At 41.7% G+C, this 16,152-nt stretch overlaps 1 pseudogene; it reads left to right on the forward strand.

Annotated features, from left to right (window-relative positions):
• The first annotated feature begins 451 nt into the window (after positions 1-451).
• Positions 452-2,246, forward strand: LOC132215130 (E3 SUMO-protein ligase PIAS2-like; annotated as a pseudogene).
• Positions 2,247-16,152: the final 13,906 nt, after the last annotated feature.

The following is a 16,152-nucleotide window of genomic DNA, read 5'->3' on the forward strand; positions in this document are numbered from 1 at the left end:
TTTTGCTGGAAGAGTGGACTAAAGTTAAAGTTCAGGGACCACCACAGAGGAGCCCTGGTCACTTTCCTTGCCATGTGGACCTAGAAACTTGAATGGCTGCCTTAGGAGTAAGAATGAATAGAAAGTAGAGCAGCCCTGGAAGGCTCTGCAAACCAACTTTCAATCATCTCAATGCCTAAAACTGGCTCAAGTTCATCCTGAATTTCTAAAGCCCTTGATGCCTGCCAAGAGCATACATAACAGCTCCCTGGAGGAGGAAGATAACATAATCCAAGGCCTATGCTATTGGGTTTATCCTAAAAATGCAAAGCTTGGACTGGGCCTGGCAGCAGTGTCTTCAGCAGCACCCAGTGCTAGATGTGCTGGAGGTGGCTGCCCTAGTGGTGGCAGTGTCATTGGTGTCAGCGGGATGGGGTGCTGTGGTGGCAGTGGCGCCCACGGGTGGTATGAAATGGCAGATTTCAAGGGGTTGAGGAATACGGTTTTGGGGCTACAAGTGTTACTAGGTTTTGCTGGATGAGATAAAGTAGGCGCAAGCATGACCTCCTGAAGAGGGTGCTGCGTTTATTGAAGGGCGGCTGCAGCCCTGCGGCTCAGACTGCAATCTGAGAATTGTACAGACACAGACACCCACGGACTCTTGAAGGACTTACTAATTTAGCCATAATCAAAGCATCAGTTTTCAATTTGGATGGAAGTTCATCACCTGTAGAGCCTGAGGAGGCTGTGGCTGGAATCCACATGTTGCCTTTCACTTCAGTTACACCTCCTTCACCATGCCTCCATTTGTTCTGTGTTGCATCCAGATACCTACTAAGCACACGTTTCAGATGCAGCAGCCATCCCCCCAATTCCTCTTGTCCAGACTGCTGTGCAGTTAAAAACCTTGCCCCTTTATAATGTTTCTGATGTTCTCATCAAGCCCATGAGTTCAAAGCAGTATTCAATAATTTCAAGAGAAGTTTTTATTTTTGGTCTGACATTTCAACTAGTTAGAGAGAGATGCATATCCAGAGATTTTTTTTTTTTTTTTTTTTTTTTTTTGCCAGTCGGTAGGAGAGATTATACAGTCCAAGTTCAGCAGAGACTTTGCTTGGCAGAAATAAATTGTCCTCAGGAAGGTAACTATCCCAACAGTCAATGTATAAAAGTAAATGGGAAGCTTTTTCCTTTACCTGGCTACGCACCACCACCTAAAAATGAGATTGAACAGAGGCACCCTGGACACCCTTTGAACATTACATGATTAGCTAGGTTATTTTCAGTTGTGCCAAACCAGAGTTCCATTTCTTGGGCATCAGAAATTGGAAAATTAAAGAAAAACTTACTGCAGATCCTGATAGTGAAATCGCCGCAGCTAGCCTTCAGGTAAAGGCTGACAATCCCACGCTGAGCAGTGACTTGTACACACCTATAGTGTTTTGACGCTGCTCTTTATCTACAAATGCATGAGAAGGAGCCCACCTGGATTTGTCTTGTGTGTGACAAAAAAACAAAAACAAAAACAAAAAACTGCCTATGAAAGTCTAATTTTAGATGGGCTTTTTATGGAAATTCTCAGTGACTGTTCTGATGTGGATGAGATCAAATTCCAAGAAGATGGCTCTTGGTGTCCAATGAGACAAAGAAAGAAACTATGAGAGTATCCAGCCAGCCGTGTACAAAAATAGAAAGTTCAAGTGTCCTCAGTAAGCTTGATCAGTGACTAGACAATGAGGCAGCAAGAAGAAAGCAGATGTTATTGACTGAACAACAGAAAGCTCTTCTGATGAAGAGGAAGAACCTCCTGCCAAAAGGAAGTGCATCTCTAGTATGTCAGAAACACAGGGCAGCCCAACCAAAGGGGTTCTCATGTATGAGGGTGCCCAGGGTGATCAGCTGACCCTGCTGCTATTCCACTTCCATGAACAGACTACACAGTACCAATATCAGACTACACCACATGCCAATATCAAGCACGTCATCAGATTTGCCGGATTTGGATTTTCTTTCCCTTATTCCAGTTGATCCCCGGTCTCACCTCACCCTTAGCAGCCGGCAGTACGTCCATCACCACCACCAGCCCCTATGAAAGCAGTCCTCATGTAGTTCATGCAGCAGCAGGAGTGAGACAAGGTCACAGCCAGAGGTGGAAGGAACATTCCTGACATCGACTCATTGGACTAAAGGAGGACTCACTCGATGCGGGGAATCATTCCTCAAAACTGCTGTTTCTTGGATCTCTGGCCCGGGGAAGCTACTTTTTTTGTAACCATTACTTTGATCTTTATTGAAACATCAAGTGGATTCTTTTGCTTTCTGAGAGATGAACACAAACTGCAGCAAGGACCAAATGATATACAGGATTGTCTTATTCATGCTGTACTCTGAGCATCAGACGTGTTCAGCCATAACTGTATCTTCTTGGGGGGTGGATTTCAATTTCATGTTACTGGATGGATTCTACAAATCAGTTCAATAATTTTTTGTTGTAATAAACAGTAATGAAATTATGTAAATGTTCAAGTAAATGTTTTTCTCTTTTAAAAAGATGTAATCAATGATTCTAAAATGACAGCAACTTTTATTTAACCTGATGTGAAAGAAAAAATATATGGAAAGAAGCTATGTTGACCAAGTAAGTCCTTTCCACAGAGATTCGTTCTATTTTGTTGAACTGATGAAGTCTTTTTTTTTTTTTTATTGCTTAAAGTATTACAAAGGGTATTACATATGTATCCATTTTATCCCCCCGCCCTAGACAGTCCCCTAGCCTCCCCTATCACCCAGTGTCTTATGTCCATTGGTTATGCTTATATGCATGCATACAAGTCCTTTAGTTGATCTCTTACCCCACTACCTCCTGCCCCCCAACCCTCCCCGGCCTTCCCGCTGCAGTTTGACAATCTGTTTGAGGCAGCTCTGCCTCTGTATCTATTATTGTTCAAAAGTTTATAATGGTCTCTATTGTCCATGAATGAGTGAGATCATGTGGTATTTTTCCTTTATTGACTGGCTTATTTCACTTAGCATAATGCTCTCCAGTTCCATCCATGAAGTTGCAAATGGTAAGAGTTCCTTCCTTTTTACAGCAGCATAGTATTCCATCGTGTAGATGTACCACAGTTTTCTAATCCATTCATCTACTGATGGGCACTTAGGCTGTTTCCAGATCTTAGCTATGGTGAATTGTGCTGCTATGAACATAGGGGTGCATATATCCTTTCTGATTGGTGTTTCTGGTTTCTTGGGATATATTCCTAGAAGTGGGATCACAGGGTCAAATGCAAATCAAAACAACAATGAGGTACCATCTCACACCTGTCAGACTGGCTATCATCAACAAATCAACAAACGACAAGTGCTGGAGAGGTTGTGGAGAAAAAGGAACACTTGTGCACTGCTGGTGGGAATGCAGACTGGTGCAGCCACTATGGAAGACAGTATGGAGTTTCCTTAAAAAACTGAAAATGATGAAGTCTTGATAAGTGGCCAAAGCTTGGGTTCCGCATTTCCTCCTGACCCCATCAAAGAAAAACGGTCCTTGTGTCACCCATCTTTCCCCTGGTTGTCATTTACACTTTGATATTGTCTGCTCCCGAATGCAGAGAGAAGGTGTAGGGTCTGGCTGCTCTTTATTAGTGAGTATGTTGAAGAACACTATCCAGATTCTACCCTGATATGTGTGTTATTTTTGGTAATTGAACATTCTCATTCTAGAGACTTCTACAAATTTGGGGCTTGCCTTCTCAAAAAAGAAATTCTATGCAGCCATTAAAGGAAATGTTTTTGGAGTAAGGTGGCTGGAATGTTTGTCAGAATTTTGTTCATACTGTTCAGAAATATTGAGAGCTTGGAGATGGTGAAGCACAAATTTAGGGAATAACAAAGTTTCATTTGTTCCTAAGAACTTCTTTTGCTCGTTTACTTTAAAGAATAATATTGTTGAAACTTCTCAGATTTTAGTAACAGTGACCAAGAAAGTATGTTTTAGATCTCTGATCATATTTAAAGAAAAAGCAAATAGCAAGAGATAGGGAGGGCATCAGATTTCCTCTTTCATTTTTTAAAAGAGAAATATTTCACTTTTTAAAAAGGAAATCTTTCCTGAAACCATGAAAGACAAAACAGATTAGAAAATGTTTGAATTTAAGCAGGAAGAGGTTAAGAGGAGGGACTCCCACTTTGAAAACCACTGCCTGATAGTGTGTGTTTGATTTTAAATCCCTCAGGAAACTGAGTTTTACCCTTAGAGAAACATTTTCATTCAAATTTTATATTCCGTTCGCTTCATTTGGCTTTCTAAATGTTTTCTGAGTTCTCAAAGAGTTAATACTTTCTCTCCGTAAGTTGTTTCTACTTTAAATAAAATATGTTTTTACTGATTTGAGAGAGAGAGGAAGGGAGAGGAAGAGAGAGAGAAACACCGATATGAGAGAAACATCAACATCCATTGGCTGCCTCCTGTATGCCCCCTGCTGGGGATCCAACCCGAATCCTGGGCATGTGTCCTGACTGGGAATCAAACTGGTGCATGGCTGATGCTCAACCACTAAGCCACACCAGCCGGGCTGTCTCTATTTTAAAGATAAAACCCTTTTTTGTAAAATGACTAATCAGATTCTCAAGCTGAAGTGCCCAGATGAAGAGTGTAGGATAGAAAAAAAAGGCATTTCTTTTTCTTTGCTGCGCCATTCCACAATTTATGAGAAGCCCCTGGTAATTAAACTCCAAGATTGTTAGCTCCTCTGATTCAAACAGCCAGCCTCTGTTTAAACTGCAAGACAAGGTACTCTCTTCCATACATACCACTCCTCCCTACTGGTTTTTTGTTTGTTTGTTGGTTGGTTTGTTTACAACTCAGGGAAAGTAGTAGAAAGTTCCTTGCCCCCCTTCCCCCTCAAACAAGCCTCTTTTGAACTCTTCATAACTTTTGCTCCAAGAATGTTTTGCAGGCTTTGCAAAAATACTGATAAGACACCTCCCTATGACATCTGCCAGGATTGTCTCCTGAAGAGCTAACAAACTTTTCAAAGATGATCCCCCTGATGTCTGTTCAATTTCAGCCCCCAAATCCTCCTCCCTTCCTTGTCACCTAGCCAAGGCTTTAAGCCTTAAAGTTTAAGGGGAGAGGGGCAGCTTTTGTTCTTTACCTTGGTCCCTTCCCTTTGGGGAAAGAAAAAATAAACTTTCTCTCTGTATTTCTCTTCTTTCAGTTGTGAATTCTTTCACAGCCCTTGTCACCAGCCAAACCCTAACAAAGAACACCAATTTCAGTGAGAAGGGGACGCATTACTTCAGGGTTGGTGCACTCCAGGGACCTGACGGATCAGTGCTTGGTTTTTACACCTTCTCAAGTTTTCATGGCCTCTGTGCACCTTTTGTGCTGATTGAAGTTCATATGATTCTCTTTGTTGTCCCTTCTTTGGCTACATCATCCCCTTCATGCATTACCCTTTTTGGAGAGCTGCTTATTATTAAAAACATGGAAAATAAACTTCTTGCAATACTTGAGCCATTGTTGCCATTTCTATCTTGTCATTAGATTTCTAATCCATGTTACAGTCTTTTGGTCCAGATACATAATTTCTTCATAATAAAATTTTGTTGCTGCTTTAAATACAGATATAATTTCTGCTAACTTTTGTAATCATATAGAAAAAGTAACTTGATTTGTGTGTATAATTTGTTAACAAAGAAATGATGTATATTTACCCTTTAAATTCTCAGAAATTCCTCTTCCAAATTTAACTAACAGAGTTTTATAAGGTAAATGAAACATTAATAGAAATTAGTTCATTTACTTGGTTCTTATAATGGATACCTCTATGCTTTTATAATTGTGATTTGTTTCTTTTTGATATTTTATGTGCTCAGTTTTAATGTGCATTTTTGGTGCTCTCCATGGAAATTACATATAAAGTTTTAATTTATCTCATGCAAAAAAATAAAAATGCAAAGTTGGTTTAACAACGAAAAGATCAATTATGTGATGCAATTTTAACATAATTAAGGGAAATTTGTATTATCTACATAGATACAAAATATGTATTTAATAAAAACATCAGCAACCATTAATAATTTTTAAAACTCCTAATAACATAAGGAAATGGGGAACTTTCTGAATCAGGTAACGGATATTCTCAACAAACCTACTATAAAAATTATACTAATGGTGAAATATTGAAAGTTCCCCCATGCTATCATCATTTCTATTCAACATTATCCTTTAGGGTCAAGCCAGTACAACAAGGAAAGAAAAATAAATAAAAACTATAAAAATTATAAAGGAAGAAATAAAATCAAGTGAACAGAATATGAGAAAATAAATGAAATTTAACTCCTACTTCACACCATATTTTAAACCAGTGGTTTTCAAGTGAGGGTAATTTTGCCCCTCCATGGAACATTTAACAATTCTTGAGACATTGATTGTCACGACTGGAGAGGGGCTGTGCAATTAGCATCTAGGGAGTAGAGGCTAGGTACACTGCTAAATAACCAACACTGCTCAGGACAGCCCTTCAAAAGAATGAGTTATCTGGTCTAAAATGCCCATGGTGCTGAGGTTGAAAACGCCTATGTTAAATCAACTCTAGGTGTCCTGTAGATATAAAGGGGAAAAGTAAATTTGAAAATCTAAAAATAAAATAATCCTATCTAATAAAAGAGAAAAATGGTAATTGGCGTACGACGATACCCTTTTCATTGGCTAATCAGGGCTATATGCAAATTAACTGCCAACTATGATTGGCAGTTAACTGCCAACAAGATGGCGGTTAATTTGCATATGTAGGCACAATGCGGGGAGGCGAAAGGGAAAGCAGGAAGAAGCCCCCTGCCACTGACAGTGATCGGAAACCCAGGGGGGAGCTAAGAGCTGGGGGGCAGGGCAAAGGCGGCCCTGGCCCCCCAGCCATGATCGGAGAATCAGGCCCCTTTGCCGCCCTGGCCAGTGATAGCAGGAAGTAGGCGTGGAGCCAGCGATGGGAGCTGGGCACGGTCGAAGCTGGCAGTCCCGGGAGCTAGGGGTCCCTTGCCTGGGCCTAAAGCGGAGCCCACGATCGCGGGGCCGCTGTAGCTGCGGGTCCCCGCTGCCCGGGCCGGACGCCTCAGCCAGAGGCGTTAGGCCTGGGCAGGGGCGGAGCCTGCAACCGCGGGGAGCTGGGGGTCCCCTGCCCAGGCCTGACACCTCTGCCGGAGGCCTCAGGCCTGGTCAAGGGGCTGATCCGGTGATTGGTGATCGGAGGGTGATGAGGGTCAACTCCTCTGGCCGAGGCATCAGGCCTGGGTGGGGGGGCGGAGCCGGGGATTGGGGGGATATGATGGTCCCCTTGCCCAGGCCTGAAGCCTGGGTCAGAGGCGTCAGGCTTGGGCGGGGGGTGGAGCAAGCGATCAGAGGGAGATGGGGGTCCCCTGCCCAGGCATGATTCCTGGGCCAGAGGCCTCAGGCCTGAGCGGGGGCCAGAGCCAGTGATCAGGGGGAGATGGGGGTCCCCTGTCCAAGCCTGACACCTCTGGCGGAGGCGTCAGGCCTGGGCAAGGGGCCGATCAGGCGATCATCGGAGGGTGATGGGGGTCTACGCCTCTGGCCAAGGCATGAGGCCTGGGCAAGGGGCCGATCCTGCGATTGGAGGGTGATGGGGGTCAAAGCCTGAGGGCTCCCAGTATGTGAGAGGGGGCAGGCTGGGCTGAGGGACACTCCCCTCCCCCCACACACCCAGTGCACGAATTTCGTGCACCGGGCCCCTAGTTAATTAATAAGAAAAGTAAAGCAAAAAAGCTTCCAGATAATACAGGATAATATATCCTGGACCTTGAAATAGGTAAAGACTGTTTAAACAGAAAACCCAAAGCATCCACAATGAAGGGAAATATTGGTAAAATAAACTACATTAACATTAAGAACTTCTGTTCAAAAGACACTATGAAAGGAGTAAAGAGTAGAAGATATTTACAATACACATAAAAATCCAAGGACTTTTAGCCAAAGTATTTAAAGAACCTATACAAGTCATTAAAAAAAAACAAAACCCATTGACAATAGACTTGAACTTCATAAATGAAGATATATAAATGACCAATAAATTTATAAAAAGATGCTCAATCTCATTATTAATTTTTAAAAGCAAATTAAAACTATAATGAGATACCACTATTCTACCACCAGAATGACTAAAATTAAAAAAACTGGCAATACTATCCTGGCAAGGACATGGAAAAACGTGAACTCTCATATACTGCTAGCAGGCAAATGTTCTTACAACTCTATCCACTGAGCAAAACTGGCTAGGGCTAAATTCTATTTCTTAAACAGATGTGTTAATTTTATGAAAATGCATTAACTGTATAATTTGTGCATTTTTCTTTATATACATTATACTATACTTCAATATATAGTGGTAAAAAAGTAAGTGCAAATAAAATAGAAGAAAGAAAATTAATAATAATAATAATAATAATAATACCAGTACTTACTGAAATAAAAAACAAATGCACAACATAGAAAATGAGTTGGTTCTTTGAAAAAAATTCTAGGATAAATTAAGAAAAAGGGCAAAGGTATAAAGAATCAATTTGGGGAATATGAAAGAGATCATCAATACAGACCCACCAGAAACATGAAAAATCTTAGGAGATATTATTAACTTATGACAAACAAAATAGGACCAGAGGCATGGATACATGGAACAGACTGACAGATCTCAGAGGATGGGAAGAAATCAACCAAAGAATATATAGGTATATATGCATAACCCATGGACACAGACAGTAACACGGTGAAAACCTAAAGGTGGCAGGGACAGGGTGGAGGGAGGCAAAGGGGAGGGAGGGAGGATATCTGTAATAGAGTCCACAATAAATGCCATAAAAATAATATGCAATAGCTCTGAATACTATATTTTTTTTAAAGAATGTCAATTCTTCCCAATTTAGTCTATTGTTTCAACTCAATCCCAAACTCCCAGCAAGTTATGCTGAGATATCAACAAACTGATTCTAAAGTTCATGCGGAGAGGTGAAAGACTAACCAACACAACATTTAAAAAGAACAAAATCAGAGGGCTGGCACACTACCAAAATTCAAGATTCACTATAGAGTTATAAGCAGTTGAGACAGTGTGGTATCAGTAAAAGAATAGGCAAGTAGAGCAATGGAACAGCATAGAGAGCCCAAAACTGGACCCACACAAATAGTTAACCAACCTTTGACAAAGAAGCAAAGACAATTCAATGCAGAAAGGATAGCTTTTCAACAAATGGTGCTAAAATAACTGGACATCCACATGCAAAAAATAAATAAATCTAAATGCAGACCTATACCTTTCACAAAATTTAACTCAAAAGGAATTAGACCTAAATGTAAAATGCAAAACTATAAAATTTCTAGAACATGAGAAATCAAGGTTTGGTGATGAGTTTTTAGATACAACACCAAAAGTTTGACATATGAAAGAAAAACTGGTAAATTGGACTCCATTAAAATTTTCTGCTCTGTGAAAGATACTGTTAAAAGAATAGACAAGCCAGACTGGAAAAAAAGTATTTGCAAAACAATCTGATAAAGAACCAGTATCCAAAATAGTATACAAAGAACTCTTGAACTCAATAAGAAAACAAACAAACCAATTTAAATACAGAGAACGATCTGAATAGACAATTATCAGTGAAGATATACAGATGGCAAATAAGCATATGAAAAGATGCTCAAATTTATGTCATTAGCGAACTGCAAATTAAAATGAGATCTCACTACCCACATATTAGAATGTCTGAAATCCAGAAACTGACAATAGTAAATGCTGATGAGGATGTGAAGCAACAGGAAGTCTCATTCATTGCTGATTGGAATGAAAAATAACCACTTTGGAAGACAGTTTGGTAGTTTCTTATAAAACTAAACATACTCTTACATAGCAGCCATGCTTTTTGATGTTTACCCAAATTAATTAAAAACATATTTCCACACAAAAACCTGCACACAGATGTTTATAGACACTTTATGCAAAAACTGCTAAAACATGGAAGCAACCAAGATGTTCTTCAATACGTGAATGGATAAATAAACTGTGGGTATTTTGGTTACTAATCCAAACAATGGAATATTATTCATCAATAAAAAGAAATTTAGTTACCAAACCACAAAAAGACGTATAGGAATCCTAAATACAAATTCTAAGTGAAGAAGCCAATCTGAAAAGTCTACATACTCTATGATTCCAACTATATGACATTCTGAAAAAAGCAAAACAATAGAGACCATCAAAAGAGCAATGGTTGGCAGAGGTTGGAGGAAGTGGGGCAAGATGTGTGGATGTTGCAGATTTTTAGGGCGTGAAACTATTCTGCATGATACTGTAATGGTGGATTCATGACATTATACATTTGCCAAAACCCATAGAATTATACAACACAAAGAGTGAATCTTAATGTAAACTATGGACTTTAGTTAATAATAACACATTAGTATTAATGCATTAGTTGTAATGAATATACCACACTATAATACAAAATGTTAATACTAGGGGAAACACTGTGGGGCGGGGCAGAGGTGGTGTAGGAACTGTGCACTATCTGCTCAATATTTTTAAAAAATAAAAATTCTTTTAAAATTATGCTCAACCTCATTGGACATGATGGAAATGCAAATTAAGCTATAATGAGATACCACTAAAAATCTGCCAGAAGGACTAATATGAAAAAGACATAATATCAGTTGTTGGCCAAGATCACCTATTGAAACCAGAATCTCATGCAAGTAAAGGAGGAAACATAAATTTGTAAAAGCACTTTAATGAAGACAAGCATATCTGTACTTTATGACCCAGCAATTCCATTCCCAGATATATACCTAACAGAACGTGTGTGCCAGGAAGACATATATACAAGAATGTTTACAGCAGCATTATTAACAAAAGCCCCTCTGAATCTAATTTACAAAATGAGAAAAATAATAACTCCCCTCAGGATTGTTGTAGGATTAAATATCATCCATACAAAGTGCTTAGTGCCCTGCCTGGCACCTGGTATGTACTTGGTAAATGGAAGCCACTGTTTATTATTATTTGTGGGTGGCATAGTCAGGCTCTAAGGCTTTCAGTTGCAAAAACACAAAAGTTTACTGTGGCCCTGGCTGGGTAACTCAGTTGGTTAGTGTCGTCCCGATACACCAAGGTTATGGGTTTGATCCCCAGTCAGGGCACATACAAGAATCAACCAATGAATGCTTATATAAGTGGAACAACAATTCAATGTCTCTCTCTCTCACTCTCTCTCTCGCTCTCCTTCCTTCCTCCCCTTCCTCACTCTCTATAAAATCAAATTTTTAAAAATATATTCTGATTGACCAAAGCAAAAGAAGGAATTTACTGATGAAATATTGCACAGTTCTCGAATCTAACACACACAAAAATGGAGAATCGAGCTCAAAGAATAGGCAGAAACCAGGAGGGGAGATGGCAAAAGCACAGCCCAGGTCAGGCCACTGTATCACTTCCTCTGCACAGCTGCCACTAGAGTCCAGCTGTGACTTCTGCTACACTCTCCGCTTGTCCATTCCTCCTGTATGAATTAGTTCTCGTGTTACCATTGTTATTGTGAGATTCCCTCAAGTTTCAAAGTTCAAGGTGGGAGCATCTAGTTGGCCAAGCCTCGTTGGTCACATTTGCCCGAGAGGCCAGGAACTGGGGAAAGGGAATATCTGGTCCCCTTAGAACTCTGACTAGGAAAATAGAACTATACCTATCACCAATGAAGGCTTCCCCCCAAATGTGAATACAGGTCCATTACAAGGGTCCAGCCAAAATCTATCTTGATTCTACACCCCCACTCAATTCCTATAGTCCTATAGAGACAAAATCACAAATAATATCTGGAAACACAGTGCCCTCAAGGGGTTATGGTCTAGACAGAGAAACAGACACATAAATTGTCTAACTCACACATCTTATAGTGGAATGGGTGAAGAAAGGCTGCAAGTTGAGTCTCAGGGAGTCAGCCAGGATGGCTACAGCAACCCAAGCCTCAAATCAACCCAGAAGAACTAAATCTCAATTAAATCTATTTTTGAGTGTTACTCTGGATTGGAAGGTCTGTCCAAGTAAAGGCCTTCTGGAAGAATTGAGATGCAGGACCTGACAATATCAGATGAAAAACACCAAATGGAAAAGTACAAGAGCAAGGTAGTAAATGCAATAAAGCCAAAAGTCAGGCATTATACAGGAACCAGAGGGAAGTGGAAACAAATTGGGAAAACAAGCAAGAAAAATCTGGGGCAAGAATCAGTGGGTGGGAGTTCATAACTTGCTTTTGTGATCCATTGGTTGTCAAGGATTAGTGTGCCCAGTTAGTCTAAAGGATCAGAGTCAAGACAGACATAACCAGCATTCTGCACCCATGACCACGCCCCTCTGATTGGCCTGGTTGGATCACGGTGTACACCTGATCCAAACTTGGTCAATCAGATTTTCTCTCCCAGAATCCAGAACTGGGATCCTGATAGATGGAATTGGGAACCTCAACTAAGACTGTAAATAATATGTATTTTATACAAGAAGAATGGGGTGGCATCTTGTCAGGCACTTATCAGGATCACACCAGCCTAAGTCTCAGGAAAAGCTTCTTCTCTCCAAGCTGTATGATAACAAAATCATTTCCTAAGATCCAAACACCTGGATCCTTCCCAACTCAAAATGTGACACCCATGGTAGGGCTGTCAGGTAACAACCACCCTTACATTTCCACGACACACTATAATCTACGGTGTTTGGCCCTCTCGGCAGCCCTGGGAAAGACATAGCTTTATATCCCGTTATAAAGGGAAGGGAAAGGAAGCCACTTCCCCAAAGGCACAGAGAGCAGAGTCTACGGTAGATTTTTTTTTAATGGCAACAAATCCTTACCATCCCTGTATGCACACCGCCTTGCTATATGACTTTGCTGCTCCCCCCTTTAAGAGATGTAGTCTATTTCTTTCCACCCTTTGAAGCTGAACTTGACCATGTGACATGCTCTGTCCAGTAGGACATTAGCAAGTGTGACCAAGGCAGAAGTTTGAAAGTGCTTGTACACTGAAGTTTGCCCTCTCTTGCTGCTGGGAACACTGAGATCCCAGGGGAGTAAGCCTGGGCTAACCTCCTGTAGGATGAGATGAGAGAGAGGAGGGGTCACACCACACCACAGGAGACAGGAGGGCCACACGGGGAAGCACCAGGGCCAGTCAGGAGGCAGAGGGAGCCAGTGGAAAACCTGGGCAGGAGCCATTGTGGTTTCCATGGGTAGGCATGGAAGGTGGGCAAAGAGGCTGTCCCAGATACTTGGTGCCTGCCCTGGGTGGTCAGGCAGGAGGAGAGTGACCCAGAGTGCAAGAGCTCTTAAAGAAGCCTGGGTTGGTCAGTTTGCACATGAAAGGTATGCCCTTGCAGGAGAGTGATTTACTGTTACTAGGAATCAGCCAACCTGGGTAGGGGCAGTCCCTCCAGGGTCTGCAAGGTTCCAACATGTCAAAGCATCAAAAATACAAAAAAATAAGAGTATGATGAAGATGGTGAGGAGAATGAAGACAATAAATTGCTACCATATACTGAAGACTTCTCTTTCAGCATCATGCTTAGTCCCCAACATAACGTGTTTCAGTGAACCGTCACAATAATCTTAGGCAGTGTTTTATTATTATTTCCATTTTACAGATGAGAAAACCAAATCTGAGACAGGTTAGATAACTTTCCCAAAGTCACACAGATAATAGGTGGTAGAGACAGGATTTGAACCAGGAGTGTCTGGTTTTAGAGCTCAAGGTTGATGGAAGGTGTTGGTTCTATCTAGTCCCACCCAGTATGAGGCCCAAGAAAGTAACTGATAATAAGTCTACTAACATGGCCAGGGTGCCAGGATCAGGCAAACACTCACAGGCTGCCAAGGAAATGTGGAGATTACGGGTATTTAAGAATTCCTGAGGTGCAAAGCAAAGTGTCTCCCTTGGTTCCAATTCTGCCTTCCATCCCTTTCTTTAACGCCAGGTAGCTGCTGTTGTCTCCAGCCTTATCGTTGCCTGGTATGGGAACCAGCAGGGAGGGGGATGGGGCAAAGCTGGTTGGGGCAGTGCCAGGGTGCGGTAGGGAGCAGGGCCCTGAGACACTGAGGGCTCAGTGCACATTTGACACAGATTCCAGGCTGCTACTCCAGGCTGCCCACATTTTTTCCTTTGGGTTGAGATATGAAGGGACACGAAGGAAAAGGACTGAACAGAGATTGATGCTCTGAGCTCTCCACTGGAGAGAGCTGACTGTGGAGCACCTGAGGATGACAGACATCTAAATCACCCTCCAGTGGCCCTATTGCTTAGGCCAGGCTGTGCACACACTGAACAGACCCATCTGTTGACCACATGTGGCCCAGAAGGGCTAGGAAAACCTCCACCTAAAGTTGTCTCCCCTGTGTCTTGTCAGAGCAGTGAAATCCCTCGGGTAGCATCCAGTCTTGGGGTTTAAAAGCTTTTCAAATGCTCAGAGTCCTCTGAGAAAAAGAGCAACACCTTTAGGTTTTCCAGTCATACTAGAGGCTTCCAAACATTCTAGGTTCACAATGTCCTTGGCGGGCACCAGCCTTTTTTCACGATGCCCCTAGGCTGAACAAATACCTAACAGTCCCTTTTATTGCATAGTTAGGTCCAAGCAACTGAACAAGTATTTATGTCCTGGCAACAAATAATCATACACAAAAATAAAAGAAAAAAATAATCTTTTCATTTCATCCCTGAATAACTATAATTACTCCCTCAGGGACACGTGCGCCTGTTGGACACTGTACAGCATCTCAAACCTTGGATCCAACTGGCCGCCACTGCCTTCAAGTCCCATCCCACACTTATTTTCACTGACACTCACTTTCCATCATGGCAAACACTAAAACCCAACTTCTCAAAGATATGTAATCATCTAAAGAAAGGAATAGAGCCCTAGCTGGTTGGACTCAGTGGATAGAGCATCGGCTTGCAGACTGCAGGGTCAAAGGCACATGCGCAGGTTGCAGGCTTGATCCCCAGAAGGTGGCATGTAGGAGGCAGCCAATCAATGATTCTCTCTCATCATTGATCACTCTCCCTTCCTCCCTGAAATCAATAAATATATATTTTTTTAAAAAAGAAAGGAATGCAGAGTGATCGTTATTCCTTTCACATGGGGTCACATATTGTTATTTCCCTCAAAATTCCAGATACTGGCCAAACACCTTGGTGCAGTGTGGGAACAGCAGAGGTACACCTTGGCAGGTACCAGTCAGCAGCAGGCAAATGCCAGGGCCTTTGATAATGCAATACAAGGCAGGGGTCTGGGGCATGCAGGGGGCCAAGGAGCTATTTGGGGAGGAAGGGACTGAAGGGGTGACTGTGGCCAGAAGAGGCTAAATACCACAGATCCTCTCTGAGACTCTCTTTCCTAGGTGGTCAAAGAGATCTAATCCTAGCCACATCCTGCCTCCTTTAAAGATCACCATGAGTTCAAAGGAGACCAGGAATTGAGAATGCTTCACACACTTAAAGCTTAGAACAAGCGCAGGATATTGCAGCTCACACACTTCCTCCTCCTCAGAGAGGACTGGAGGGACCCTTTCCCACTAATTCATCACAGGCTCCAAGCACCTTGGGGAAATACAGCAGGTTCCAAATGATGCTCATTTCCTTTCCTTTAGAAATCTATACACCCTGCTGGTTACTTCCCAAAGAGCAGTTGGTATCTCAAAGGCAAGATTAGAGCAGATTTCAAAGCCCAGAAAGGTCTTTGAGGGAAGGAAGAGTACAACCCTGAATGCAGGCAGAGCACCACCAGCCTCTGAAACCTCACACACAACGTTACAATTGCTGTGCTGGGCTTCCCTCTTGACTACACAGGCTTCCCATCAAATATGAATGAAGAGGAGGTTGACTATATTACAAAATTAATCATGTAGGGTAGTGGTTGCCAAAGCCATTCATAATGGTAATTGTTTTTGCATGCGTTTTCTTGAAAGCAATTTCATGTTTGTCAAGAGCTAGGAATGACTCTCTTTCTCAGATACTAATATGGGCAGGAACAAAACAGGGCCGAACTTTGCTGCACACAATAAATGTGGCTCTGAAAATATGTGTGAAAAGTGTAATAAACAGACTTATTTTCCCAAACTAAATGATAAGACAAT

This window comes from Myotis daubentonii, chromosome 14, assembly GCF_963259705.1.
Source record: "Myotis daubentonii chromosome 14, mMyoDau2.1, whole genome shotgun sequence".
Taxonomy (NCBI): Eukaryota; Metazoa; Chordata; class Mammalia; order Chiroptera; family Vespertilionidae; genus Myotis; species Myotis daubentonii.